The sequence below is a fragment of the Orbicella franksi genome, chromosome 4 (genome assembly GCF_964199315.1).
Source record: "Orbicella franksi chromosome 4, jaOrbFran1.1, whole genome shotgun sequence".
Classification (NCBI taxonomy): Eukaryota; Metazoa; Cnidaria; class Anthozoa; order Scleractinia; family Merulinidae; genus Orbicella; species Orbicella franksi.
The window spans coordinates 18,607,069-18,625,847 of record NC_138148.1 but is presented as its reverse complement, the minus strand read 5'-3'; the positions used below and the strand labels follow the sequence as shown (position 1 = coordinate 18,625,847).

At 38.8% G+C, this 18,779-nt stretch overlaps 1 protein-coding gene and 2 pseudogenes across 1 annotated transcript in view; 1 reads left to right on the top strand and 2 right to left on the bottom strand.

The window, feature by feature from the left end:
* Positions 1-18,779, bottom strand: part of LOC145484798 (uncharacterized) — a 39,312-nt gene that overhangs the window by 4,394 nt on the left and 16,139 nt on the right. The window lies entirely within an intron of this gene.
* LOC145484743 (uncharacterized) lies at positions 2,028-4,471 on the top strand (annotated as a pseudogene).
* On the bottom strand, positions 7,147-17,538 carry LOC145484832 (uncharacterized; annotated as a pseudogene).

Genomic DNA, 18,779 nt, shown 5'->3' with positions numbered 1-18,779 from the left:
GGGGTTTTTTATCCAAGAAATAAGACGTTGCGCTACAGAGAATTAAGTTATATGTCTTGTAGCAAATTATACTTAAAGAGAAAAGATGTTGATTAATTTAAAGGATAGGGGCTCAAACACGGCAACTGCCAACCATTGAACGTTTGGTCTTGAGTCTCTGGGTCTTGCCCTGGGGTCATTTCTGGTTTCAGAGAGGCCCTGCACACTAAAAAAGCTAAAGTAAAAAAGTCTAAAAACGCTAGTATGTCTTACTTGAGGTAGAAACTTCTAACTACACAGCAAGAATAGCCTAATCCATATTTATTGTAAGCTCTAAATAAAACTTAAAAAAGGAGCAATAAGGTATATCATCTTGCCTTGCATTAGAGCCTGTCTTACATGATTTTTAAACATCTGACTACGTAGGAAGAATAGTCAAATCCATATTTATTGTAAACTCTAAGTAGAAATTAAATGAATAATATTTAAAGGAGCAGTATAGAAAATGGTCGTTTATTAAGTATAAATCTTTTAGTTACGTGTGCCGTACGTACTTACCGATTTCAGAGAATCCTCCGTGTGATTCTTATAAGTGCTCAAGTCTTTTTCTGTTTTGTCAGCTAACGAATAAACCGCGCTGATGGATACGCCGAGTTGGTTCATCTGAAAAAAAATATATATATATATAGGAAAGTAATTTATTATCAAATATATATAAACTGGCATTAAGGCAACTGGTTACCAAGTTGGTTTTGAAAAGCCAGCGTTCGCGCCTACAGTGGCCCTCGAACCGGTTTTTTATAATGACGCGACCCTGAGTATTTCTGTTCCCCCGCCCTACTTCACCTAGAATGGGAGTTAGTCCGTGAGCCAGGCAGCCAAATTTAGGCTGTCGGTATCATTCAGGGTGAATAAGTTTCCTGGTATTTTTTCAAAGGCCCTGCCACTGTAGACTTGGAAAATCCATGATAGCACTGGATCGATGGTAGCTCCTCCGGGCTGACTGCATCTATTTGCACCCCCTCCCAAACTATAACACATTAGGCCCATAGTTAATGTTCAATTATATGCAGGTACAGATGCTTATAGAATGCAATAAAATGAAGGGTGGAGACAGTTATACTTTTAAGAGTCTACATATGTGTTTGAGAACATTTTGTTTAATATACGAGCCTGCAAATTTTGGTCAGCGGTATGTTAATTTAGCCATGTCTGAGAACTCTGTTGCTTGATGTATCCGCCATTTTGAAAAGACCAACTTCGTTAAGGTAAGTGTTTAAACTACTAGATACCTATCAGTCCCTTAATTATTCTACAAAATATGAATTTTATAAACATTTTAGTTTTGTGTACTTTTAATTTTGAATGAATCAATTTTAAAAACTTTTTTCGATTGCCAAATAACATGACAAAGACGTAAGAGCTGAGCACAATATAAGATGTTCTGTAAAACATAACCTAGAAAAACAGTCCATTTCTGTCTTGGCAATCAATGGCTGGAGATATCTTTAACCGTCTTCATAAAAACTCTAGTATTTTTTTAAAACTTGCTCTCTTTTATGCAAAAAAAAATCGGCTTATCGGTTTTTTTTTTTTCAGACAATTCACCTTTTATCTATTTGGAACTTAAATTGTACTTTGCATTGTGAGAAAGCAAATCAGCTCGCATTAAATCTTTTTTGAGCTGTTTTAGAAGTTAGCCTTTCAGTTCGATCTAAAGCTTGAAAATAGTCGATCTATTACTGAGTGCTAATTTACTAGTGCATCTATAACGTATATGAAATCATTGATATCATTTATGCTATTGTTTCAGAGTAAATAATAGATTTATTTAAATTCTCCATTTACAGTTACTGAGCTTGCGTTTGCCATTCAGATTGAATGGAAAAGGACAAGCGCCAGTGCATAATACACTATGCTGTATGTGATAAGGAGGAAGAACATCTTGTGTCTCCAAAGGACATCAGCTCATGGCTGGCTTTGCTGGAAGCAGCCAAAGTTCCAAATCATCAGGCAGTTTTGGATGTCGCCAAAACGGTCTACGAAAATCACATACCAAATATCGCATATCACGGAAAATGTAGAAGCCTGTTTACTATGAAAAGAGACTAGCCCATAAGTGATGTTATTGATGGAGAGCATTACAACCGTGGCGTGCGGGCACACAAGTACCTGTATGAAGCTCTGATGAGGTTAGCATGAGCTGAGTTCGCGAGAAGGCTCGAGAGCAGCGATTCCAATCATCGCATCATTGTGGCGTCTTTTCTTGAGCAGGTGGATACACTGGCTAATAATTTGAAGGAAGAGAGCTTAGACAAGCTGCTTCTGTGCCCAGTCCTGCCTCAAGTGATGCCTATGTGGAGAGAGTTCCTGAATCATCTTCGTCAAAATAACGGCGAACTTTCAGCATTCTGGATGTCATATGTGGATATGGTAGAGGGAATAGTTCTTGGCCTGTTGCGGGGATCTCGTGAAGGTGACCGGGATTACATCTCCATTCCATACGAATGATGATCCCTTGGTGTTTCGCCTATGACAAGGTGAACTATTCACGATACCTGACTCCTTACTTTACTCAGATGACAAATCTCGGTGACAAAAATCCTGAAGTACAGAAGGCATTCAAGGAAGGCAGTTTTTCCGTTCAGTTAGCCAGCAGCAATCCCTTTGGGAGGATTCCAGTTGACCAGACAACTGAGGTCACAGTGAACAAAGATACCCAGAATCCTGGTGGAACCACACGCTTTAACTTAAAACCTGCAACTGTTCAGGGCTACTACCTCACAGCAGAATACCGAAGAGCATTTCTTGGGCAGCTAAGAAACAGTCACCAAGAATAAAGAAAGATGAGCTGGCGGTTTCGTCCATAGTTGACCTCATCCAAGGCTGGGTTAATCCATTTTCCGAGAGCCAAGAACTAATTAGCATTTCAACTGCAAAGAAAGCCCCCAGAGAGATTGCTACAGACCTGAAAACAGCACACGCGGTTGGTGAAAGATGTTACGCAAAGTTTAAAGAAGAGAGGATGGAGAAGACTCCTCAAATCAGGAAATTCCATGGCCCTCTGAAGACCAACAAACTTACGACATTCAGCGACATGAACAAGAAGAAACAAGTGCAAACCAACGACCGATCGATTATTTTGAAGCAGACAGGTCCTTGCTTGGACGAATCAGAGATATTGCACAAGAACGAAGCTTGCAGATGGATACCCTCCTTTCTTGGACCACTTTCCTGGGCCTTGTCAACTCCAGATGACCTTCTGAGAAAGACCAATGAGGCCTCCCTGGCATCACTGTTACAGAAAAATGTACAGTTCTCTGAGGAACTCCCTGTAAATTCTGCTTCAGTTATGTATGGCATGTCTCTGGTGCAAAGGCTAAAGGGAGATCACCTGACTGGTGATGTCGCTATGACTGCCCTGTCTATGGCAGTGAAAGGAGGGGTGTGGTGTAACCGAATAGACGTCGTATTTGACACCTACAAGGAGCTATCCAGTAAGAACAGTGGCGGCAGCTGCGAGGTGAAGAGTCAGGACACCAGCTTGTTAACATCACTAGCACACAGATAGTTAGGCAGTGGAGGAATTTCCTGACAAGAGTGAGCAATAAGACGAGTCTTATCACCTTCATCGTCAATGAGTGGAGAAAGGAAGAAGACAGAAGTTGGAAGAGAAACTGTTGTATGCCAATGCTGGTGATACATGCTACAGAATCACAGCGGAAGGTAGTGAGGAGGTTCCAACACTGAAGTCTCAACAGGAAGAGGCAGATGGACGCCTACTGCTCCACGCTTCCCATGCAGCTAATGAGGGCTTCACCTCTGTTCTTGTCTGTTCGGGGGACACTGATATATTTATCATGTCCTTGGCATTTAGCAATGAGATAGGAGTTTCACTGTTCATGAAGTCTGGAACTCGTACACGGACAAAGATTATTGACATTACAAACGTTGCTGCTTCACTTGGTCCAGGAGTGTACAAAGGTGTTCTCGGAATGCATGCATTCACTGGATGTGATACTGCGAGCGCATTTGCAGGAAAGGGAAAGGCACAAGCATTGAAGATATTAAAGAAGAACACAAGGAGCCGAGAAGCGTTAACAGAGCTGGGAAAAGAGTGGGACCTACCTCCTGAATTAACAGATAAATTAGAGTAACTTACATGTCTTCTTTACTCTAATAACACGGTCACCACGAAAGTCAATGAGCTGAGGTACCAGCTGTTTTGTTCTAGAATAGGGGAGATAGAAAGTCACCAGCTTCCTCCTTGCACAGATTGTCTTGTGAAGCACGCAAAGAGAGCAAATTATCAGGTTGCCATATGGAAACGGTGTTTAGAGAACGACCCACAAGTTCCGACTCCTGTTGAACGTAGATGGAAGATCGAGCATGAAGATGGTGTTGCCAAGATAGGTGTTGACTGGATGGACGTAAAAGCGGCACCAGAAGCCATACTTGAGCTATTAGCGTGTAACTGCACTAAAACGTGCGTCGCCCCTAAATGTGTCTGTGTCACAAATGGCCTAACATGCACTGATATGTGCAGGCTTGCTGAATGTGAGAACCAAGGCTCTGTTCAAGAGATGAGAGTGCCGATGATGACGATGAAGTAAGCAGTGATGAGGAATATTAAAATGAACGCTTAAGAAGTTTCTATGTATGCTTTCTATGTATGCCAACTGGTAAATATAGAAATTGGGTCTATACTCATGTCAAAAAACATCAGGAAGAACGTCAGAAACATTAAAAAGAGCAGTTTGAATTAAAATGGATTGGTGGGACTCGTAGTACAGCCTTACAATTGTCTGTCATGCAATAGTGCCATTTTAAAGGCCCTGGTCACGTGTCCAGTGATGTAAACGATGGGATAAACAACACAAAAATATAAAAATAACATTTGTAAAGCAATGATACTGTTGAGTAAGTGTTTTGCAGATTTTGATGGACATTTAAAGCTAATGAACACACCAGGAGCCATAATCGGGGACGGAGACCGTAAGCGCGCGCCATTTCAAGTATTGGGGTTGTCCCCATGATATGGGACAATAATTCTATTTTTAGAACAAATTGCGCCATCACCTGCGGCACACGCGCGTACATGCTGCGAGGATTTTTGCGGATGTCTCGCGGGGGAAATGGCGTCCGAAATTCCCGAAAGTTTTCATGTAATATATCAAACACGAGAGACAGTGTTTCATCGGGATATCTAAACACCGAGAAGAGAGTTGAAAATACGACGCGCAGCGGAGTATTTTTGACGAAATTTGAGGTGTTTGGATGGCCGATGAAACACTGTCTCGAATGTTTGATATATCTTCTCAATCGAAACAAAAACTTAGGAGTAAACGGAGAAGTAAAACCGTCAAAATCTATGCTAATTAAGACCGGGTATCCAAACCTCCTTCACGGTAGTGATTTTCTTTGTTTTAACTTGATGAATTATTAACTCTATAGTTTTTAAATATGTTTAAGATTGATAAATGTTTGAGAACATATTAAAAGCTAAGCTGAAAATATGCGAATTAAGCAGAAATAATCAGCAAAGTTACGATGACGCTTTCTTTAATCAACTTCGAATAACGATTTCGATTTTGTTGATCGAGTTATCAAAACTCCTTGTCTATTTTCATTTTCGCAATGTAAAACTTCACTATGCTTATTTTGAAGAAACACACATAATGTTAGTAGCCTTTTCTGCGTTCGTGAAATTTGTTGCAGCATTTCAGCACAAAATATAACGAAAGAAGTCTTTGTCAAGATTTGTTGACAATTGAAAACACCGACTCGGACTTGAAAGTGCACGAGCTGCACTATGCAAATGAGCCAATTGTACGCGTCAGGCTTTCCTTTCCGGCAAAATCTTTTGCAAACTCACCAAACAAGCAGAAACAATAAGAAACCGTCAAAACAGGTTTTGGTTATGATTAACCATTGTCTGAGAAACTCACAAATTAACTCGATACCAGAGTAGAGAGTTTTCTTGCTATATTCTTAAGTCAGAACGAACGCAAAAACATACGCGTAAGCTTACAACTAGCCTGAGCAGATCTTATTATTGATTCTCAGCGCGAGATTGAAGTCTTGTTTTCGACCCTGAAAAACCCACCTTTTCCGTTAGCTCAGAGCATAAAACTACATATAAGCGCCCTGGTTCGTATTCCCTGCCTTATTCCCTGCCATCGCCGTGAAAAATACGCAAGAGAATCTCTAAACTCTCACCATTTGATCACGCAACGTGACAACATCCACGCGAGAGTCCCCGACATGTGCGTGAATCCGCACGGATATATGACGTCAGGATGGCGCAATTTGTTCTAAAAATAGAAAAATTGTCCCATATCATAGGTGCGCACGAATCCCGAGACTTACGGTCTCCGTCCCCGATTATGGCTCCTGAACACACGTATGTTTGTCAAACCAACTTCAGCCTCGTTTCCATGCTTAATTCGCGCTCTGGTCATGTGACTAATGAAATGAACCATTTGTAATTTAAAAAATGTTGTGTGAAACAATGGTACTGTTGTGCAAGTGTTTTGTTCTTTTTGGTGGACAACTGAAGCTAATAAACACAAAACAAGCTTCAGCCTCGTTCCCATGCCTGAGCCATACTATAAAGAGCACTGTTACCCATTAGCTACCATAGAATCATTGCTATCATGCTTTTCCCCACTATTTATGGTCTAATCTACTAGAAAACCACCATAAACCTTAATCACCCCGGATGATACCAAGCAGCCCTGCTGGCTGACGGACTAAGTATAGTCTATCCCAGTGTTATTACCCATCCCATTTTATTCAACAATTATAGCAATTTATACAGCCGAGTGGAAGGAGGATTGGTGAGACGTCATAGCCTTCCCGATCAAGGACTCGGACCCGTCAACTTGGACAGACAATACAAGCACTATAAACTAACATTGCGTCACAACCAGCTGATCTCATAGATAATCTTGGTCAATATATAATCTTTGATTGGGACGCAACTTTCACTTATAAGGCCTTTTCGTAAGTGTCTGATGTACACTCACAGACGGTTCCCTCCTCAAAGATTGTCCGTCTTGCCTATATACACTACGAAATACTAGTGACTTTATCATCGGCACTGTATTGACTACGTTAATTCATCGCCTTATTTATTATCAAATAGTAGAGTCTCAATTAACTTATTCACACCTTGAAGGAGAGCGTTGTGTTGATATCTCTCAGCACACTGGTCAGATTGTTATGTTGTTGAAAAGACTGTCCCACAGCTGCTCTGCAGTTCAACTGAAAATATATATGTAGGCATAGTTAAAGGTAAAGTCTGCATATGAGCAAAGTAGCCCAACAGACCGGCGCTTATCCCGATTTCTGTAGCATGAAGCTCCCTGGATGGGATGCTAGTCCATCGCAGGGTTACCCCCAGTATTAAGTTCGAAGGTACCCATTTACACGCCTGGGTGGAGAGAGGTAAGGTGAGAGTAAAGTGTCTTGCCCAAGAACACAACGAATGTCCCCACCAGACTAACTCGATCCGGAGACGAGCACACTAACGATGAGGCCACCGAGCCTTCCATGGCTTGGTTACTGACTTGACAACAACAACAAAAAAACACCCTCACAAGTACAATGCAAGTGTCTTACTACATTTGGACAAACAGAAGCAGTTATATGTATAACGCCCTACAGAAGAAAAAAGAAAACCAATAAGATTTCGCTTCATCATGCAATATCAATAATTTCGATCCATTCGAAAATGGCGGAGGTTGACAAGTGTCCTTTAAGCAGTTGTTAGACGACGTGTCCTCTTCTTCTTCTTCTTTTTTTTTTTGTGGGGGTGGGGGGGGGGGGTTAGTTTACTTACCATTTTCTTCAAATTGTCGTTTTTTGTTTCCAGGTTATTAAGGGACTTTTTAACCTTCTCAAGTTAACTTAATTTTACCCCCTGAAACATAAATAAACCAATGTACTGCTTTTGCTCACCAAGACCAACATAATTTTCATGAGTGTGGAAATATTTCAAGCCGCTTAATACTCCAAAGGCTACTACTGTTTATGTATGATCTGATACCCAATACTCATTTCAATATCGAAATCTTTTCGACTTGGTCTTGATTGATTGGGAGGCTTTCTTTCTGTCTTGCTGATTTTTTCTGCCTGCCTGTTTGTCTTACGGTCTTTCTATATGTTTGTTCGTTCGTCTCTCTCTCTTTGTTTGTTGGTTGCTTTGCTGGTTGTTTGGTAAGATTGTTGGTTCGCAAGTTAATTAATTTGGTTGGTTGTTTGTTTGGTTGGTTGATTGGTTGGTTGATTGGTTGGTTAGTTGGTTCAGGTTCGTCTCATGGTTTGTTTATCTACTTCGTTGCTTTTTGCTGCCTAGTTGGTTTTGTGACTTCGTTTGATAGACAAGTTCTTACCAGTTCTTCCTTAAGATTTTTAACGCTGTCTTCCATGGATGTTATCCTCGCTAACATCGCGCTGTTTTCTGTTCGGGAGGTCTGCCCTGCAGTAGACACTTTGAAAAACAATACATTAAGATTAATTCCTAGAAAGTGCGACGCACGGATTTTTATTCACGAGTTTTCCAAAGTTTTGCCAAGAGTGAGCAAAAATCTGTACAAAGCACTTTCTGTGCTGTTATTTGTTTATTATGTATACAACGAGAATTAAACATATTCTTTAAATCAGTTTTAGTTTTCCCGATATCATAAGCTTGCATACAGAACAGCAAACAAATTCAAGACTGATCTAAAAAACCGAGCGTAATAAAAAAAACAAATTCGCAGCTTTCCAGTCCCGCAATAGGCGGAAAAAGAGACTACACAAGCTTGAATATAATACGGGAGAATTCGTAAATACACAGTGTGAAATCATTTTGCTTGTCCCTGATCATGGTCAGATTCAGTCATGTAATGGCGGCACTTCGCACAAAGACACATTCGGACTCTAGATCTGTTGACTTCAGTGCATTATTTATAGCGGATCTCCGGCGGCCCGAAAGGTCGCCAAGCAGAGCACCATACCTATATAGGAGAGTAAAGGAAACTCATGAATTGATTTTCTCATGGTTGTCATGGTTGTCATGGCTGTCATGGCTAGCGGTATTGCTCGTGGGCGTGTACGCAGGACGACGTGGTCAATCAGGAGGGAGAGGTGAAAACGTCAGATTTGGCTGACCCTATGATCATGGCCATTATGACGTCACGGCGGAAGAAGTGCGCAAATGCACAAAATTTTCGAAAATGGCGTCGTCGCCTCTCGCTGATACAACTTTTTGAGGCAGATTTCTCCAATCATTCCAGCTTCAAATGGTATTGTATTTGGATCTCAAGGAGTGATTATCATTTTTCTTTCTTTAGAGGTAAGTAGATTTTAATTATAACTGAAAAATCTTGCAGAAAGTGTATTTAAAGTGTTACAGTCATCGCTCTCCGTTGGAAATATGTGGGGCAAAATTTTGACTATTCGCCCTGTAAAATTGTGTTTTTTACGTGATCGGTAACGTAAAGAAACGTGTAACTTGGTCACAGAATAGCTTATATGTATAGGAAAACATTGTATCTGAAGATGATTTTGAAGAATTAGCAGTAAAAATGATAAGTCCATTTGAGTATGAAATATCTGCGATCTCGTGCTCGGAGTGTTCTTTCACAAAACTGAAACCTTTTCACATATTCTGCAATGGGCCTAGCAAACAGAAATATTATCCACGATGAAGGAAATGAGAACTTTCACAAACAAGAACTTAAGCTTAATTATTTAAATAAGACAAAGCCTGCCTACTGCACAACAGTGGTTTAAATGCAGACAGAGGATAACATGCAGACTGCAGACTTTTTAAGAATATTGTATTCCTATTTCCTTTATATAGAGCTTGTGCTCCGTTTAGCCTGAAATATACAGCACAGGTTGGCCGGTGTATGGTTAGCTCGATCTCTTTATAAATGAAAATCGGAATATGATATTCCTAAAAAGCCTGCAGTCTACATTTTACCCATGGTTTGCAGTCTAGTGTTGTAAGACTTTTCTCTTCTTCGTAGGCCACTTTCGTGCTGCTTTGACTACAGGCTGGTAGTTCGGAGTATATTCAATTTCTCATAGGGAGCCTCTGCGGAGGAGAGAGTACAAGGCCCCATTTATATGGTCTCGGGTACTGAAGGCAACCCTGTCAGACCCTTCTGAGGCAACTATACAAGTGTTTAATATATGACATGAAGTGGTCCTTCCAGGATTACTTAAGCCTTTTTTTATACTCCAGTGCTCAGTTATCCTTCTTCCTTTGGCTTCCTTTCAGTCATTTGATCACCGTGGGGTTTTGTGAGTTAATTTTTATTTCTTCATACCATGAGTTGCCCCAGGTAGGCCAGTCATAGTATTTTGACGAAAAAAGGTTATCATGCTTACCAGGATTACCTTGGTTATGTTGCTAAGGGTGGCTTGTGTTTCACTTTCTCAACAAAACAGTGAAAGTTAGCTCGTTTAGGGTCACTGGGGCGAGGGCTTTCTTGGTTACCTAAGATCAAATGAGGGGCCTCACTGTCGGCTGCAATTATGTATTCTTATATAGCAAAACTTGAGTACCAAACTCGGTCACCTTGAGTTCCTATTGCTGAATCTTATTATGTTTACAAAATTGGCACTGTTGATCAACAATTTAGGTATTTGAAGTCTGATTTATTTTAATTCCTAAACAATATTGTAACTTTTCTTTAAGTAAGGATCCAAAAATGCTTTATGCAGAGTGATTGATGTAGTTTGTTTGACATGCTTCAGAAAATTTTATTTTTCTTTTTTGTGCAGGTGAGGGTGCTGAAAAAAATTCTTTATGTGAAAATCTGAAGACCTCAGTTCAATACATTGATACTGGAAATGAGCTATTTAATGTTTTATAAATTATGATATTAGCTCCATGTACATTACCGCATTGTATCTGCTTGGACGGGACTTAAAAGGTGGATGGGGGTTGGATCATTTAATTGTGAGAATTGCAGTTTTTAATGGTAAATACATACTCGAGTTCTTGGTGCTGGATCTCATTAGGAAATTTGTCTTTTAGTTAACATTTTCTGTTGAAAAGAGTTAGGGGCGATATGAAAACCAAAGATGGAAGGGAGGTCATATAAACATTTAATGCAATTTTTGACTGGTGAATATTATGAGGAGTCTTATTATTTTGATCTTTTTAAACCTTAAGTTACCATCCTCCACTACCTTTGCAAGACCATTCAAGCAGGTCCCATTTCTGGCTATACATGCAACCACCATGGAAAGCTATCTATTTATTGTCAATGTACTGTCAATTAAACATTTAAAACCCAATCCTGTGTGTTATTTGCTGGAAATGTACACTTATCATTCTCTTGAAGCCAAAAATAAACTCATCAAGGCAAAAAGCAACAAGGAACCTGGAATGGAAGGAGCTGGGGAGAAATCAGGCTTGACGTTCATGTTTACAAGTACAACCTCTCTGTGACACTCGTCTCGAGAATATTTCTTTGTAGTTCAGTTTAAGCTTAGTGTAAAATAATTGTTAGAGCTATCTTTGTTCACATAGGATTTATGATGAAAATTAAAAGCATAAAGTATAAAGAAAAGAATTGATTATCATTTCAAACTTAGAGGTAGTAAAGCTATTACAGTTTGTCAAGACAGATACTATTAGAAAACAAGAGGTTTGGTTATAATAAGAGATCACCTGATATTGATCTTTCTAGCTTTGTCATAACCTTCCACTGAACTCTTTGTGTTGGCAAAAAGTCATTTTGGCTTAACAAGTTTCTCCTTGTTAAGTTAACTCTTATTGCTAATGACTTTGTTAAGCCAACTCTTATTGCTAATGACTTAGCATAGGAAGTATCCCTGTTCATATATCCTTTCCTCTTTGATTCACTTGCTGCTTGGAACCAGATTCTGTATTTTTTAGTTCTTTCTATATGACATCCTATGCAGTTGTCTTTTACAGTCTATACAGTCTATGCTGAGAAATGAAAAATAAATAGAACCCAAAGCACCAGTTTAGGATACCTCTCTTGTCAGAAGTTCAGAAGAAGAAACAGCTTTGCACTGCATGCGGACGCCCGAGGAAACAGGCTCCGATCTCATATTTGACGAACATTTTGACATGAAATGAAGCACCTTTCTGGCAAGAGGTCTGGTCCGTGTTATTCTGAATATCATCCGTTTCATCTAGGTCTCCTGTAGAGTGATTTTATATCATATTACCATCTAAAATATCCACACGTCTGCTCGGAGCTGGTTGGCCTCGCAGAAGAAAATGTTATCTTTGACGGTTTTGTGGATAATTTAGCGCAGAAAAATAATTCCTTGGTGCATTATTTACTTTCCAACCCAGCATATGACTTGATAGTTCAAATGCCTTTGCAAGGGAGCATTTTCTCATATTTCGAGGGTTTCGAGTATCGATTAGCGGGTCCTCCACGCTATCGTCTACAAAATAATGGGTTTAAACCCACTGATCATTTTTATGCACGTGTTAAATGATTCGTTTTCATCACTATTCGAACGTTGTAAACCATATCAAGATCGTGTTTTTGTGTTCGTGTTGTTCATTGATGGGTTCTCCAGATATCGTCCAAGAAACGTGTGCAAAGCTCCACTTTTCAATCGCGTTTTTAATTGAGCGATCTCGAAATTTTGCATGTTTTTGTGCCTTCTGACTTCTAGTTTTTGAACACCAAAGTATTTTTGCACACAATATTAACGGGTTATCTTATTCTTGTGGTCTGTTGATCGCTTTCTTTCAAATTCTTTGAGCAATCATCGGATGAAAAACTTGTCTGGTGTCATTCTTTAGCGGCCATATAAACTTCACGGGCCGGCTCACGAGTGACGTCATAATGGCCAAGATCATCGGGCGCGCAATCGCATGGCAACGCAAGCGAAGTTGACCTCTCCCTCCTGTGGTCAATTAACTCCTGTCGAAACAAGGTATCCGCTGACCAGTATCACATGATCATATCGGGGGTTCAACTTAAGAGCTCATCGAGATCACGTGTTGTTTTTTAAATATATATATATGTATGTATGCAGGTATGTATGTATGTATGTATGTATGTATGTATGTATGTATGTATGTATGTATGTATGTATGTATGTATGTATGTATGTATGTATGTATGTATGTATGTATGTATGTATGTATGTATGTATGTATGTATGTATGTATGTATGTATGTATGTATGTATGTATGTATGTATGTATGTATGTATGTATGTATGTATGTATGTATGTATGTATGTATGTATGTATGTATGTATGTATGTATGTATGTATGTATGTATGTATGTATGTATGTATGTATGTATGTATGTATGTATGTATGTATGTATGTATGTATGTATGTATGTATGTATGTATGTATGTATGTATGTATGTATGTATGTATGTATGTATGTATGTATGTATGTATGTATGTATGTATGTATGTATGTATGTATGTATGTATGTATGTATGTATGTATGTATGTATGTATGTATGTATGTATGTATGTATGTATGTATGTATGTATGTATGTATGTATGTATGTATGTATGTATGTATGTATGTATGTATGTATGTATGTATGTATGTATGTATGTATGTATGTATGTATGTATGTATGTATGTATGTATGTATGTATGTATGTATGTATGTATGTATGTATGTATGTATGTATGTATGTATGTATGTATGTATGTATGTATGTATGTATGTATGTATGTATGTATGTATGTATGTATGTATGTATGTATGTATGTATGTATGTATGTATGTATGTATGTATGTATGTATGTATGTATGTATGTATGTATGTATGTATGTATGTATGTATGTATGTATGTATGTATGTATGTATGTATGTATGTATGTATGTATGTATGTATGTATGTATGTATGTATGTATGTATGTATGTATGTATGTATGTATGTATGTATGTATGTATGTATGTATGTATGTATGTATGTATGTATGTATGTATGTATGTATGTATGTATGTATGTATGTATGTATGTATGTATGTATGTATGTATGTATGTATGTATGTATGTATGTATGTATGTATGTATGTATGTATGTATGTATGTATGTATGTATGTATGTATGTATGTATGTATGTATGTATGTATGTATGTATGTATGTATGTATGTATGTATGTATGTATGTATGTATGTATGTATGTATGTATGTATGTATGTATGTATGTATGTATGTATGTATGTATGTATGTATGTATGTATGTATGTATGTATGTATGTATGTATGTATGTATGTATGTATATATATATATACGACAACTTTCCGTGGTAGGATCCAAGGAGTTCAGCAGTGCCCATTCATATCATTCAGAGCGAAAGAAATCACCGAGAAAGTACATCGTCTGCATGTTTAGAATCACAGCACAAGTTATTTTCAGGGGCTTTGGATGAGATTTAACGGATAGCAAAGAATTGCATGGTAAGATGTTCTGTCAGCTGATGCCATCACAAACCTAAATGCTTGAGAATCTCAAAAAGAACCGATAAGGCGACAGCTGACAACTAGGCTGGGATTGAACTACGCTGAGAAATTGCCAACAATTTAACTGGGATTAGAACCCTCCTTTGAAAGCACAAAATCCAATGGACAGACATATTTTACATTTTTCCTTTGTAAATCCTTTTGGTCTGTCATATAAGGATTGGTGAACTGGAACTGAAAGGTAACTATAAGTTCTTAACGGACCCAGAATTTCAATAAACACATGAAAACTACACGGTTCTTTTCGAGAACTTTTACCACCCATACCGTAATAAATATCATACCTATAACTCTCGCCTTTTTTTAGTCCCGAAGGCAGTACTTTTCCATCAGAAAAGCCGTTCAAGGACGGGTACAGAAAATTCAGAAAGAGGGGGTTACAGAAATTGCGGCAAACCGCAAGGCATTCCCACACCCTTCGACCGAAAACATACAAACAATGAAAATGGGGGAACTTAAAATTAAACGCGCTCCGGATCTGTTCGGGGATAGATAGCAAGACCTTAGGCTCAATTGTTGTTTATTCATCAACCTTGCACCGTGAATACATTGAAAGTGATCTTTGGGCTAGAGTTTGGCTGTCGTTTTACGAATAAATAAATTTCCGTTTGAGAATCAAACGTTAAATATACTTTAACGATAACAATCTACAAGCAGGTTTTAAAATACGAGTCGAAGCCCTGGTATATTATAATCCCAAGAATTCGATACATTTCCGATAACTTGAGTGGTTTTGTAATGTTGATGAAAACACTCCGCTATTTTGCTTGATATGTAAGTCCTTCGGAAGTAGTTAATATTCCGCCGAGAATATCGACGTAAAGTTGGTCTTATGGTGCTCATTCAAAGTGGTTGCAAATAGCGGTCAAAACATCTGCTAAACCAATATGACAAGGTGTTTTCCCTTCCAGGACAAAAATAGTTGTTTTGTAAAAACCCTATCTTCAGACCTCGAATATTAAAAACAAAATGACAGATGACAAGACAAAAACATAATCTAAGAAATTACGAGATGCCTTGAGGCTTTTGGTCCCGTTTTCAAGGTCGTGGAACACAATCATCAAGCAAATTTCTTTTTCAATTTTTTTCGATTAATAGGTTAATAATGTTAGTTAACACCGACAGATTAACGGCAAGGTCGCAACCGAGATAAATGACAATCACAGACGTTTTAATCGGGGACGCCGCCCTCTTTAGCGCAAATTTATTCTCCTTGGTTTGTTCCTTTTTGAATATTGTTCAAGGTTTGCAAATTGGTTAGGCCAATACACGCAGCAGCAAAGCAAAATTAAAAGCAGTTTTATCTTCATGCGAATATTTTGTCAGCTTTGATCTCATGATGTCAGCTGAATAGAATCTTAAAATTAATAGTTACTTTTTCGCCACGCATAACACGTGAGGGTAAACTAGCCTTTAGAATAAGAGCTGTAAGGTCAGAAAATAGGGCGGAAAATTTCAAAAGATTTAACTTGTTCTGCTCGAGTTAATTGGGTCGACTAAATCTTCACTTAACAGTGCAATTTGTCTTTGATAGAATCTAGGATTCTGTTTGTAATATTTCGCGTTGATCCATAACCTGAACTAAGTAGTATAAACTGAAAGCGTAAAAGAGGCATCAAAGATATGGTGGGACTCGTGTAAATAATCACGTTGTGTTCACTGTTTACCCGAAAGAGTCAAATTGCGTGCCTCAACATGCATAACTGGCAATAACGATTTTTGTTATTATTTAACGATTACGCTTATAACCAAATTCTTATTAATTTGAATCCTTATAGCAAATCAGTTTATTTCGAGAACGATCTTTTCATTATTATTTACGAGTCAAAAAAAGCGGCTGAATTGAACCTGCATCAAAACCGCGCTCGCAGTCACCTTAGCAAATAGTTGAACTCGTTCCAGTTTTGAACTCTTCACATTAAAAAAGCATATGAAGTTCTTGCCATGAATCTTTAAAGTCAACACCCTGTTCCCCATTTACTCATTAAATCCCAAACAAGTCATTGCTGTGTGCTGAATGTGCTTTTCTCCAACTTATAGAACATCCTATTTATCTTCATGCTAGATTTGTCGCAGGAACAAAATCAATCAATACTAAGCTCGCAGTTTTCAAAAATCGTTGTTTAAACAAGAAAACCAGAATGGCTTCATCACATGTAAAATATTGAGCTGGATTTCACAAAATTAATGCATACAAAAACAATTACATGGTTACAATATAATTATGCGACTTTACGTGTTCTACAACTGTATCATACCTTGTGTATTTGAACAACCGCACCGATCGCCTATTTTGCCAAACAGCATCATGACTGTCAACACCAGAGCTGATATCGACACGAGGCACACGACAATCAACAAAAACGCCACCACACGGTTTGTGCTGAACATTCCTGCGTACTTTACGTTCGCACTGCTTGTGTTTGGCTGCTCGTCAGATAAACTCCAGTTATCCAAATGGCGGATTCCCCCCAAGTTCTCAACTCGAGCTGCAACAAGCGCTCTTTGGTTCTTTTTGGCGTCATCTTGACACATATTTTGGAAGACAGGATTTACGACGAGAATCGGGCCGGGAGCTTCCCTACGCGCCTTCACGGAGGCCATTCAGAAATTCTTTGCTTAGTTTCTTTTTGTTACAGAAAGTTTCTGTGACAAAAACCTAATCCAAAACAGCTTCGTAGTTTTTGGTAGTGTAACTTGCGTGTCGGCACGCTGGAGTGATTTCCATTTTTAATAAGTTTTCTGCCCGTTAAGACAACAGCGTACGTGTTCAGCAACTTTAATGAGTAGATAAATATATAAAACAAACAAGGACGGCTCTTGAGGCATCCGACAATCTTAAAAGTAAGACGGATTCGTCATCTTAGTGACGGAAATTCTTCCCGAGAAATGGCGACAATAGGATATGACAATTAAACTTTGGTCGTGATTATGCCTGTATATCTGTTTAGCGTTTTTGATTGGACAATTAGAGTCAAAATTCTTTTAGATGTTTCAGCAGGAATTAGCTGTTGAGATTAGCAGTTGCTCCGACCAAGTATAATATTAAATGTTCTTATTTGTGAACGGCCATCCAAAACAAACTGGAGGCTACGTTTGAAGAATTAAATCACTGACAGGGTCACTGTTTACCTGTCTGTTCTTGCTACCTTGCTGGCAAACAAGGTGGAGGCGGCAGGACAGTTTTCACCGTAAACGGAATTAAAAAAAAAAAAAAAGATGAATAAATTGGTTTTAAATTGATATGAGTCCTAAAGGTTACAGCTATTTGCACTTTTGGATTATCGTTTTACGTTACGTTATTTTTGCTATTTCTTAGAGTTACAGCGCGGATGAACAAAGAAAGTGATTGATGTAAAAACGTTCAAAAAAGCTTGATTGCATGAATATTATGGTCATTGTCATAACTCAAAGTAAACCAGTAAAATTAAAGCAGAAGCTATTTCAAATAAATATGGCTGGTTAAGAATCCCAACTGCCAGGGCGCTAACTTGTTGGGTATGCCACTTATCCAGGTAGTAGCAGAGTAGACGGTCTGACTCTCCCACCTCCGGATTGTAACCGCTCTACTGAACCTCTCAGACAAACTTGGTTTCGTCAAGAATGTCTAGCTTGGACACTTAGCACACAAACCATGTGCCCTTGAGCTATTATCGGCACCACAGTCACACACGCATGACTAATTTTACGTGACAAAGTAGTCGAAGTGAGTACGTCAGAACAGAAAACACACTGGGTTCTCTTTGAATTTTTGTACCGGCAGCTTGTGAGCTGTGACTGGAATCCATCTTCAGTTCCTTTAAAATGCATGTGAGTTGTTTGGGGAAAGCAAGTGAGCATACACACGTCGTTGATAAATGAATTGCAATTATGAGATTCCGTCTACAGCTGTAACACTCGATTTCACGTAACAAGTGGAAACTCCCAGTAGTAGATTATGCATGCGAATGACGTAACTAAAGCTGATACAGTTCCTCTGCACTCACACCGGTAAATGCGAGCATCTCCGGCAGCAGGGAAACTAGAGAGCAGATACTGTTGAGCATCATCGTATCTGTTGCGCATGCGCTGCAATAATTCTTTCATTCTATAAGAACAAAGGTAATAAATGTTATTTACAATACCAGAAGAGAAGGAGGTAATTTAAGTCTGCCGTTGCTCTAAGGTGACCGACCCGCCGGAGCATTTGTTTTCTTCGGTGATTGGGATGTATCACAGTAGGGTATCCCAAACATTTTACCCAGTTGGCCAAACGGTTTGCCAGTGCCCATTTCTACTCCTGTGTGAAAAGATGCACAA